General features: G+C 47.9%; 1 protein-coding gene across 2 annotated transcripts in view; it reads left to right on the plus strand.

Moving 5' to 3' along the window:
- The first annotated feature begins 5,872 nt into the window (after positions 1–5,872).
- TAX1BP1 (Tax1 binding protein 1) overlaps positions 5,873–12,034 on the plus strand; it is a 100,320-nt gene continuing 94,158 nt past the window's right edge. For both annotated transcript variants that reach the window (XM_075586848.1, XM_075586849.1), the window contains exon 1: positions 5,873–6,060. The gene's annotated coding sequence lies outside the window, so the exon portion shown is untranslated. The remainder of the gene's footprint in view (positions 6,061–12,034) is intronic.

A 12,034-nucleotide genomic window follows, 5' to 3' on the forward strand; every position in this document is an offset into this window, starting at 1 on the left:
GGATATCATATAAACAGAAAACCTGCAGTTAAATATGAATCTTTAGACATCAGGCGTAGGGATATCATATAGACAGAGAAAACATGCAGTTAAATCTGAATCTTTAGACATCAGGCATAGGGATATCATATAGACAGAGAAAACCTGCAGTTAAATCTGAAACTTTAGACACCAGGCGTAGGGATATCATATAGACAGAGAAAACCTGCAGTTAAATCTGAAACTTTAAAATTAAGCATGGAAATAACAGACAGAGAAACAAACTACAGGGAAACCTGAAACCAATCATAGGAAGAACTACAGATTGCAGGAAAATCACAGCATGCAGCAACAAAATAATGGGAGCACTTTTGTCTTTTGAAATCGGGACCCTGTGAACAGCAGTGGTCCAACCAGGGAAATCAGTAAATCAAGGTAACCGTCTTAAATGGAAATGTGAGTCTGAAAATCTGCAGTGGCCCACCCACAATGCAGAGACAATCCTTGTCCAGGTAATGAAAGTCTGAAAATGGCAAAAACAGGTACTGCAGGGAAGGCTTTTTTTTTTTTTTCTAAAAGAGAAGGTGGCACAAAAAATCCTGCAGAAACCTTTGCAGCAACAAAACGTTCAGGATCCCAACTGGGATTTCAAAAAACAAAAAAAAAGTACTTACATTCCTCCAAGCGAATGGGGTCTGCTGAAGCAGGAAGGCAGAGAATCTGTTCCGGCGAGATCCAGAAGTGGCCTTTGTTTTCTGTCACGAGAAACTCCTGTGGCGGGTAGGATCGCGGTGGCCGGAACAGCAGAAGCGTAGTAGTGGTCACAATCAGAGGGTCCGAGGCAGGCGGCAGACAGTGCAGTCGGGTGACAAGCAGTGGTCCGAGGCAGACGGCAGACAGCGCAGTCAGGTAACAAGCAGAGGTCGGCGACGAGGAGACTGGAACAGAACAGGGGAGTAGGAACAGGTCCGGGAGCAGGGACTGAGATCGGGGAGCAGGGACGGAGACCAGGGAACAAACAGGGACAAGCCAGATTACCAGCAAAGGCCTTTACTAAGAACAGAATCAAATACAGGATTGGTACAGGAACAGATCAAGATCAGAGACAGAAGCATGTGCATAGGAGTCTGACTCAAAACAAAGGCAAGGAACTAAACAGGAAGCAGCAGCTATAAAGGACAGAGACAGGAGCAACAAGACAGACAGACAGAGGAACCCCAGAGCACACAGAAGGCAGCAGCCAACCCGGTGGACAAAGAACTATGACTAGGCAGGAGGTCTAGGAGACCCTGACACTCTGTATTTGCTCTCGTGAAGTCTTCTCTTTATGGTAGACTTGGATGATATGCCTACCTCCTGGAGAATGTTCTGGATGTTGTGAAGGGGTTTTTCTTTACCATGGAAAGGATCCTACAATCATCCACCACTGTTGTCTTCCGTGGACGTCCAGGCCTTTTTGTGTTGCAGAGGTCACCAGTGCGTTCTTCTTTTCTCAGAATGTACCAAACTGTTGATTTGGCCACTCCTAATGTTCCTGCTATCTCTCTGATGGATTTTCTTTTTTTTTTGCAGCCTAAGGATGCCCTGTTTCACTTGCATTGAGATATCCTTTGACCGCATGTTGTGGGTTTACAGCAACAGCTTCCAAATGCGAATGCCACACCTGGAATCAACTCCAGACATTTTACCTGCTTAATTGATGATTAAATAACGAATGAATAGCCCACACCGGTCCATTAAACAGCTTTTGAGTCAATTGTCCAATTACTTTTGGTCCCTTGAAAAAGAGGGGGCTACATATTAAAGAGATGTAATGCCTAAACCATTCCTCCAATTTGGATGTGAATACCTTCAAATTAAAGCGGATAGACTGCACTTTCAGCCCATATTCCTTATTTAACTGTAACTTGAATTTATTTAGGTACACAGCCAAAATAACAAACCTTGTATCAGTGTCCAATTATTTCTGGACCTAACTATATATATATATATATATATATATATATATATATATATATATATATATACAGCTCAACCCCGTTATAACGCGATCTGTTACAACGCGAATCCGCTTATAACGCGATGCAAGCATGGCTCCCAATTTTTGTATTTATGAATACTTTACAACACGATTATTGGTATCGTAAATACTTTATTGTACAATGCATACAATTGTACATTATTTCTAACGCGATCCGCTTATAGCGCGATGTGATTCTTTGGACCCCAAGCTCAGCGTTATAACGGGGTTGAGATATATATATATATATATATATATATGTATATATATATATATATATATATATACACAGTGGTCGACAAATCACCAAAAAATCTACTCGCCCAACAAAAAAAATCTACTCGCCACCTAGTACCAAACGTGTGATGCCTGGGCCAAAAGTAGCTCACCACGATGTTAAATCCACTCGCCCGGGGCGAGCAAATGTATAGGTTTGTCGAACACTGTATATATATATATATATATATACACACACTGTATTTATATGTATTTATTTATTTTTTTATATTCATTGCGGAACTCTGAACTTTAGAAATTTTTCTCTCCAATAGCTCAGGGTACTTCAGAGTGAAAATAGAGGAATACAATGGGGCAGATGGTAGCAATAATGTACATTTTATAGTAAAAAACAGAACATCAAAGTGTGCACTCACACTTTGATAGATCGAAAACAGCAGATCAGAGAAAATGCTGTTTGGGGAAGATGGGGACAGAGTCTCAGTGATCTCATCGCCATCCGTGCTGGTCTCGGCATCCCTCTTGATGCTTACACGTAACTCTGGTGGATGGTTTCTGGCTGTAGGGACCTCTGTCAGAGCACATATCTCTCAACAGCGTCTCCAAGGATTGGAACTCAACGCATTTCGCATTTAGACTTCGTCAGGAATTGTCACTGTATATTATCATTAAGTTATCTAAATCACTTTTTTTCTCGATGGTGAACAGGTCTTTTTTTTTTTAATCACCAATAAGGTTTATTTATTCTAAATATCATGGATTGCAGTATTAATTGGAAGAGAAGGAGCGACCTTTACATTGTTTTATTTCCTGCTTCAAAATCAGTGCCTGTAGTTGCTGAACCACTCCTTACGGAGGTATTTGAATTGACTGCTGTAGTGTTGTTACTATTTACTATGACAATTGCCATGGAATAAGACACATAAATGCATTTTTTAAATATGAGACTTTATTTCACATTAATGATGTACAGACATTATTTCCATCTGGCTTGGTCTATTCTGGGATTTTGCTCAATTTAGCAGATGCTTGTATTTTGGTTTATTGTAAAATGTCACTAGTTATGCCAGCGCTGTTGCCTAGTCCCTGCCCAACCTTATTTTTAACTCCTTGCCCTTCACTCTGACAAATGTCACTCACTAGTTGTTGGGTTTAAATAGTGTTGCCCTGAGCAATTTTAGTTGCATCTAAAGAAGGTCCCCATGGCAACTGAAACTTGTATGTGTAATAATATATATTGGGAAAAAGAATTGTGACTAAAGCGCTAAAGTATAAATACCTACTTAGTGATACAAACAGTGATAGATATCCTTTAAATAAAGGTAGGCTGCCTAGTACAAACAGAATACAACATGGAAAAAAGAAAAACCTGGCGCCAAATGTTCAAAATGGTAAGTCCTGTGATCCTCAAAGAATCTGCACGAGTGCTTGACAGGCCATGAAACGAGAGAAAAGAAAACAAACACAAATCATAGCGTACAACTGCTGGGTAACTCAGTCAAATAATAATATACTAGCTGAGAAACCCGGCGTTGCCCGGGATGTAATGTTCCCGCTCCTCTCTCTCCTCTCCCGTCTCCCCCCTCTCTGTTTGTCCCCCGTTCACATCAATCCAGTCTCCCCTCCTCGTTTACAGCTCTGTTCCCCCCCTTTACAGCTTCATGCAGTGTGTGTGTGTCAGTCATTGTGTGTGCGTCAGTCAGTCTGACGCACAAACACACACACAGACTGACGCACACAGTCAGTGTGTGCGTGCGTGCCTCAGTCAGTGTGTGCGTGTGTGCCTCAGTCAGTGTGTGCGTCAGTCAGTGTGTGTGCGTGTGTGTGCGTCAGTCAGTGTGTGTGTGTGCGTCAGTCAGTGTGTTTGTGTGTGTCAGTCAGTCAGTGTGTGTGTGTGTGTCAGTCAGTGTGTGTGTGTGTGTCAGTCAGTGTGTGTGTGTGTCAGTCAGTGTGTGTGTGTGTGTGCGTGCGTCAGTGTGTGTGCGTGCTATACAGTATATATATTATCAGATAGCATGATAAGAATATATATATAGCATTATAATAATAAATAATAGAAATACATGTAGTGTATAGAGAGAATTGATAGCATGATATGATATTAATAGTAGGGGCAGTGTCTCTTTAAGAAGGCGCAGGGAGAATGTGAGCGCGAGAGGTTCGGTGCGGGGCTGGATCTCTGCCACCAATCCCCAGCAGCAGCAGCAGAGAAAGCCGCCACCGTCTGAGCGCTCACTCACAGCTCTGCACAGCCTGGCCGAGCACGGTACCGGGCGCGGCCACGGGTGCAGAGACCGGTCGCAGCGGAGGGGCGCATAGAGCGGCCGCAGCGGAGGGGCGCAGTCATGGGTGCATAGAGCGGCCGCAGCGGAGGGGCCGGACCGGAGGGGCGCAGTGAGCAGCCGCAGCGGAGGGGCCCTGTGAGGGGCGCATTGAGCGGCCGCAGCAGAGGGGCCCAGTGAGGGGCGCATTGAGCGGCCGCAGCAGAGGCGCCCAGTGAGGGGTGCATTGAGCAGCCGGGGCTGGCGGTGGATTTGTCCCGTGACACGCAGGACCTGTGCGTTTACATTGTATCCGCGGCTCGCAGGATTCCAGCCCCGGAGGCTGCGGGGGACCGAGGGGGGCGAGTTGTTATGGAGGCAGAGGTAAGGCAACCGCTTACCTGAAGTGTATGTGTATGTAGATCTTTGCGGTGAGGGGGGCACAGGGGTGTGTGTGAGACACTGTTAGAGCACACCAGCCAATGAGAGGTGTGCGGGGGCGGGCGGGCCAAGGGAGCCATCTTATTGGCCTGAGGCGGAGTGACGGGCCAAAGGTCCAATGTGATTGCCCCTAGGGACAGGACAGACAGGCATACAACGGTTTGAGAAATATATAGTAGATATGCAATTAAAAAAAATAATATATATATATAAATAAAATTATTTTCCCCATACATTCACCACGTTCCAGCAACAACACGCAGCCTAGGATTAATAGATTACAAATAAATCATTTGATTGTCTCTGCTCATCAACCGTTTTAAATGCAAACTGTTGAGGAAATGTACATTTGTGGCATTCCTCCTCTTCTTTCTCCTGGTATCCCTTTAAATCTCAATGCAGCTCTCTAAGATCCCATGCTGTGTGTGGATCACTGTAGGTGTAGGAGCCAGTGTGTGTAGCTGAAGCAGCTGTCCTGTATCTAGAGACAGTGTGTATACACATACACTGTCTGCCAGTATAGAAGTATGTTGCTATGTTGGCCCTTTTCTTCCATGTAGTAACAAAGCAGGGAGAGGGTGGTCTGACACCTTTATTGGACCAGCACGTCGTTGATGTTACAAGCTTCTGAACCTCACAGGGTGGGTTCCCGAGAAGAGACCCCGAGGTTCAAAAGCTACTCCTTGGTGGTCCAATAAAAAGGGTATCATACCACCTACTCCTCCACCGTTACTACAGATGCTGGCATTCCTGTCGGGGCATAAGCTAGTTATAGTAGTGACGTATACTTATGTACTATGACATATCTATTACTTGCACATGATAAAGTCAAGTGTGATGACGTTCACGTCACGAGCTCACAGACACGTCACTCAGAGCTCTCAATCAGCTGGTTCTCAGAATTCCCCCCCCTCGTGTGTGTCCTGTCACCGGAAGTGACGCACACAGTGGAAAGAAAACACACTCGCTGGCCGGTACGCGGAAGCGCATTGCTGCGCTGTAACGGGAGGACGCTCGCTGGTCTATAGCCGGGCGCGTTTCATCGTTTGTGACGTCGGGAGCACCAAAGCCGCCGAGCGTTACTGAGCTGCGCCATAAGCAACCTCCGGGCTGTCAGTGCAGGTGAGATGCGCCCGGACCCCCGAAGCCGCGGTTGTGAGGGGCCGACTCGGTGCGGCGGAACAGGGCCTATAAAAAAAGGGCCAGGGGGTGTGGGGTGTTGTTGTGACTAATGCGCCTCCCGGTGGTGGTGGTGGTGGTCGGGTCCCCCTCGTGCCTCAGCCCAAGAAGGTGACCGCGCGGGCCTCTGTGGCGTAGTTAAGACTGAGAGGGGGCGGAGCGAGCACACGCTGCTCCGTTATTGGCTCCTTTATTATTCCCGTCCTCGCGACACTGAGTGGAGAGGGCGTGGCCTCGCGGTCGCTGGTTATTTGTGGTTTACCTGCAGCCACACGTGACGTGGCTAATATGTTGCATGTTTTTCAATAAACAAAATCACACGTGACGTGGCTAGGTTAGAGGTCGTGACCTGATGTCCCTATGAGAGCTATAATGTCATGTGTGTAGCTGACCTCTTCTGGGCTAGTGACATGCAGCAGGCAGCCCCATGCCTGGGTGTCCAGGCTGCCGCACTGGCAGGTCAGCACACCACGCCACGGTGTCCAGGCTGCCGCACTGGCAGGTCAGCACGCCGCGGTATCCAGGCTGCGGCACTGGCAGGTCAGCACACCACGCCTGAGTGTCCAGGCTGCCGCACTGGCAGGTCAGCACGCCGCGGTATCCAGGCTGCCGCACTGGCAGGTCAGCACACCACGCCACGGTGTCCAGGCTGCGGCACTGGCAGGTCAGCACACACGCCGCGGTGTCCAGGCTGCCGCACTGGCAGGTCAGCACACACGCCGCGGTGTCCAGGCTGCCGCACTGGCAGGTCAGCACACCACGCCGCGGTGTCCAGGCTGCCGCACTGGCAGGTCAGCACACCACGCCACGGTGTCCAGGCTGCCGCACTGGCAGGTCAGCACACCACGCCGCGGTGTCCAGGCTGCCGCACTGGCAGGTCAGCACACCGCGCCGGGGTCTCCAGGCTGCTGCACTGGCAGATCAGCACACCACGCCGGGGTCTCCAGGCTGCGGCACTGGCAGGTCAGCACACACGCCGCGGTGTCCAGGCTGCCGCACTGGCAGGTCAGCACACCACGCCACGGTGTCCAGGCTGCGGCACTGGCAGGTCAGCACACACGCCGCGGTGTCCAGGCTGCCGCACTGGCAGGTCAGCACACACGCCGCGGTGTCCAGGCTGCCGCACTGGCAGGTCAGCACACCGCGCCGGGGTGTCCAGGCTGCAGCACTGGCAGGTCAGCACACCGCGCCGCGGTGTCCAGGCTGCCGCACTGGCAGGTCAGCACACCACGCCGGGGTGTCCAGGCTGCAGCACTGGCAGGTCAGCACACACGCCGCGGTGTCCAGGCTGCAGCACTGGCAGGTCAGCACACCACGCCGGGGTGTCCAGGCTGCAGCACTGGCAGGTCAGCACACCACGCCGCGGTGTCCAGGCTGCCGCACTGGCAGGTCAGCACACCACGCCGCGGTGTCCAGGCTGCCGCACTGGCAGGTCAGCACACCACGCCGCGGTGTCCAGGCTGCGGCACTGGCAGGTCAGCACACCGCGCCGGGGTGTCCAGGCTCCGGCGCTGGCAGGGCTGTCAGGTCAGCCTACCGCGCCGGGGTGTCCAGGCTTCGGCGCTGGCAGGGCTGTCAGGTCAGCCTACCGCGCCGGGGTGTTCAGGCTCCGGCGCTGGCAGGGCAGTCAGGTCAGCCTACCGCGCCGGGGTGTTCAGGCTGCGGCGCTGTCAGGTCGGCCTACTGCGCCGGGGTGTTCAGGCTTCGGCGCTGGCAGGGCTGTCAGGTCAGCCTACCGCGCCGGGGTGTCCAGGCTCCGGCGTTGGCAGGGCAGTCAGGTCAGCCTACCGCGCCGGGGTGTTTAGGCTCCGGCGCTGGCAGGGCTGTCAGGTCAGCCTACCGCGCCGGGGTGTTCAGGCTGCGGCGCTGTCAGGTCGGCCTACTGCGCCGGGGTGTTCAGGCTGCGGCGCTGTCAGGTCGGCCTACTGCGCCGGGGTGTTCAGGCTGCGGCGCTGTCAGGTCGGCACACCACATCAGTTGAGAAGAAGCTTTCCCCTTGGTCATATTGTGAGCTCTCAGAGGCCAGGTTCCCACCTGGCTTTGTTTGCCCACATCGCTGCATTTCTGATGTTTAAATGCCTGCTTATATTGTGTTGTCTGTCCAATGTATTCGTAGTTTCATTCATTACAGAGCTGATGAGCACATGATTGGGTCTATTTTAAGAATCAACCATCATTTTATTATCTGTCACAATGTTAATGCCCCAGGAGACCTCTAGGAATCTTCCCCCTGTATTTCATCTGCTTCCTTATTTTCTCATTTAACGTCATTAGAGCAGAGATCATTGTACCAGTATATTTATTTATAACATGTTTTTCCAGGAAGTAATACATTGAGCATTGTTGCCTCTCGTTTTCACGTATGTCCTCGGCACAGAGTTATGATGACTATACAGGGTTACATGTGCAATTTTACAGACATTTCATAGGTTATGTTGTTATAGTCATTTGCAGTAACTGTTACACTCCCACTTATGTAGGAATAAGGAATTGTACCTTTTTTGTTATTCCCTTTGCTTGTCAGCTCATAACAGAGAAGGGGTAAAGTTAGTGTTATTGGATGCCAGAAATCTAGATGCTTTGAAGGTCTGAGTAGCAGTCAGGTGGTAATACCTACAGTAAACCTTTACAGATAGTGTTTGTGTGTTGCAGGGAGAAGAGGGCGATGAGTCAGACTTTATTTAACTTGGCTCTTTGACCAGCATGTTTTCCATGAGAAACTGATAGTGTCTTCAGTGACAGATGTGATACCAATGCAAATTAGCAGACAGTAATAAGAAAAATCCCGGAGTACCTCATTGCAGTCGTCACTTTAGTGCCAGAATGCATGATCACTGAATGACTGATCACACTATTGAGAGGGCAGTGCAGGTGCTTTGGTGGCTCATGAAGACAACATTTTAGAGGTTATTATATAATATATAAATTCTATATGTATTTATGATGATTTTATAGTATTTTGTTTTTCCCTCTACAATTGAGATAGTTAGGAGTTATGTTATTGCTGGGTGTTTTTGCATCTTTTTGTGCTCAGTCTGTGTGTACTGTAAATGGTTTATGGAGTATAACTCCTGCTCTACTGCAGCATAGGGTTATTTGTATTATTTAGTACATGGGAGTTTTGTATGGGTTACATCAGGGCTGCGCAAACTGGGGATCGCTATATTTTTCAGGGGGGGGGGGGGGTCGCGGCAGTTGCAGAGGCCCCGCGCTCTTTCCCAAGGCATTTAAATTAAATGCCTGGGGATCGCGTGAGGCCTCTGCAATGTCCCTTACCTTGTCATCGGCGACGTGGTGTCAAATGACGCTGCGGGGTCACTTGACACCGAAGACAAGGTAAAGAGGGGGCCGTGAGCAGGGGGGGAAGCAGGCAAAGTTTGCACTCCCCTGGGTTAAATGACTTGGGTCGCGCTTATAGTGCCGATGACGCTGACGTCACGCTGCGGTTGCTGGAAAAATCAAATTTAAGTGAGTTCCAGCGATCGCGACCAAGCTGTCGCGTCTACTATAAGAACACGCGACGGCGTCAATACATTTGTTTTGACGCGACGTCGCTGTCGCCGGCACTATAAGCGCAGCCTAAGAAGGTTACTTCCTGTGTAACGCCTGCTATGTTTTTAGCAGGCTCAGTAATACGGAACCTCTGGCTGAAGGCAGTATTGGTTGGTCCTATAATGGTTAATCTAATGAATGGCCCAGGGAAGATGAACATTTACATATTCCAAGGACCACTAGGTCATACAGTCCTCTGATCTCAAAGGACCTGTTCTTAGGGACTGGTGGAGACTGTAGCACCTGTAATTAAGTGGAAATGATTGGGTCAGACTGTTGTAAACGTGTGATGTTGAGGTCACTTCTGAATTGGGTCAGAGGGGAAGCCCAGCTTAGGAGAAAATGAGTGTGAGCAATGATTCATGCAGGATACATCTTATTACTTTATCGCAGTGTTTACCGTCTGTAAGATTACATGATTAGAAGTGCTTGTTTTTTTTTTGGTTTTTTTTAACACGACATTATTTAAACTCAGGGAAATATGTAAAATAAATAAGTGGTAGTTCAGCGACAATTCCATTGTCTTTTTCAGACACTTTGCCCCTTTAAGTAATCCTTCATATGGCAAAAGTGAACTAATGAATGCCGTATAAGTATTTTTACATAATTGCTTAATCTTTGAATTCCTCCATAGTAACCAGATGCACTGGACCGTTTTTACAAATGTTGTAAATACTGTCATCCCTTTAGAGATTGTTGTAACGAAAAATTGTTTATCCATCTTTTTGTGTCTAATTTCATCTATGTATGCTGCCATCCGCCTAGGGAATAAAGACGAAGAGCAATAATTGCCAAATAATATTAGAATTACACAGACCCGAAGATAATATAAACATCAGTAATTTAAGAGTGACTGAATTTATTTTCAATATATTTAAGAGTAACATAAAATAAATATGTATATATATTTTTTTGCCCACTGTTTTTGTTTTTTTCCCCCCCAACTTACATTTTTTTATTGAGTTTTCAGAAGGTCAAGCAAACCACAAGATCTTTGCATTGTTTTGACTCTGGCGCAGCAGAGTTTAACCATAACTTAATGCCTGACTAAAGGGCAGAAAACCCATTTCAATGATAACATGAGACATAGAATACCACATAGGGAGGGTAATGTAGGGGAGGGGGGAGATTAGCAGAGGTCTTGTCTGTGTTTGAACTCTGTGCCACAGAGTTTAGGTATTCCTTCAGTTCTTTGCGAGTGTGGCCTACTGATTTTAATAACTTCAGTTCAAACTTGTATTTTCTGCATATGACCTCAAGTACTAAGGACGCTCTGGCCTCCTGACATCAATACTTGAACAGAAGGATCCTGAACTGCTGCTGAGACTTTAAGGCTTATTCAGTTAACTGCGATAGCGCAGATCTGGCTGAATAAGCCCCTAGTCTTTAAAGGAACAGTATTTATAGCTGGTCTGGACAGGCTGAGAAATTAGGATAAACAAGGCTGATAGCAACATATTAGGATAAAAACACCTTAGAAAACGCGTGTTAGGCTTTTGATATACGTTGGTAATTGACTTTGATACAATTTTAGTACACCAACAACATGATGATTATTCATGATGAAATTGTAGTGTACAGGTCTTTCACAACCGTAAGGCCGGGGCCATGGTACAAAATACAGCGCTGAGCCAGAAAAGTTACCTCCTGCATCCGGCATGTGTGGGGCTTTGGTAGACGCTTCCACAGGCGTGCGGAGGCATGTGGAATTGCAGCCGACAGATCATTAAATTTTTCGTGCGGAGGGCCGGTTACGTGACCGGCAAAAGACAATGGCACTCCGTGGCGCCGTGACGTGGCGCGCTTGCCCCGCCTCACAAGCGCGCTTGCTGACGCTCATGCCAGGACACAAAAAAGCTCCTGCTTGAGCAGGAGAGCATGAGCGTCAGCGCGTCTCAGTGCTGTATTTTGTACCATGGCCCCGAAAGCAGCAGTCCAAGCTTACATATTTCCCCCCCTTTAATATGTGCATCAATACAATTCACTAAATGGCTGTCAGTTCAGCAGAAGAGGACCAAAGATGCAAAGTTCTGTGGGGCAGATCATGTGACCAGGCAGTCACTAGATACAGTTGGTGCACCGCTACAGATAGGGCAGGGCTCAGAAAGGGGTTTGCCAGAGCCTGTTTCAGAAGAGGAAGGGGATCTGACTTTGTAAATGGTTGCTATAGAAACAAGAAAGGCTTGTTACATTATAATGCATAGAAGATGTAATTCAGAGTTGTAGCATTAAAAAAAAAAGTATTTTCTCATACTACAGAACTGATTTATTTAAAAAAAAAACAAAAAAAAACCACGTAGGATATTTCTTGGTCTGCATCGTTAATCTTTTTGTCATAAAAGCGCTATGTACATTAATGGCGCTG

This window comes from Ascaphus truei, chromosome 2, assembly GCF_040206685.1.
Source record: "Ascaphus truei isolate aAscTru1 chromosome 2, aAscTru1.hap1, whole genome shotgun sequence".
Classification (NCBI taxonomy): domain Eukaryota; kingdom Metazoa; phylum Chordata; class Amphibia; order Anura; family Ascaphidae; genus Ascaphus; species Ascaphus truei.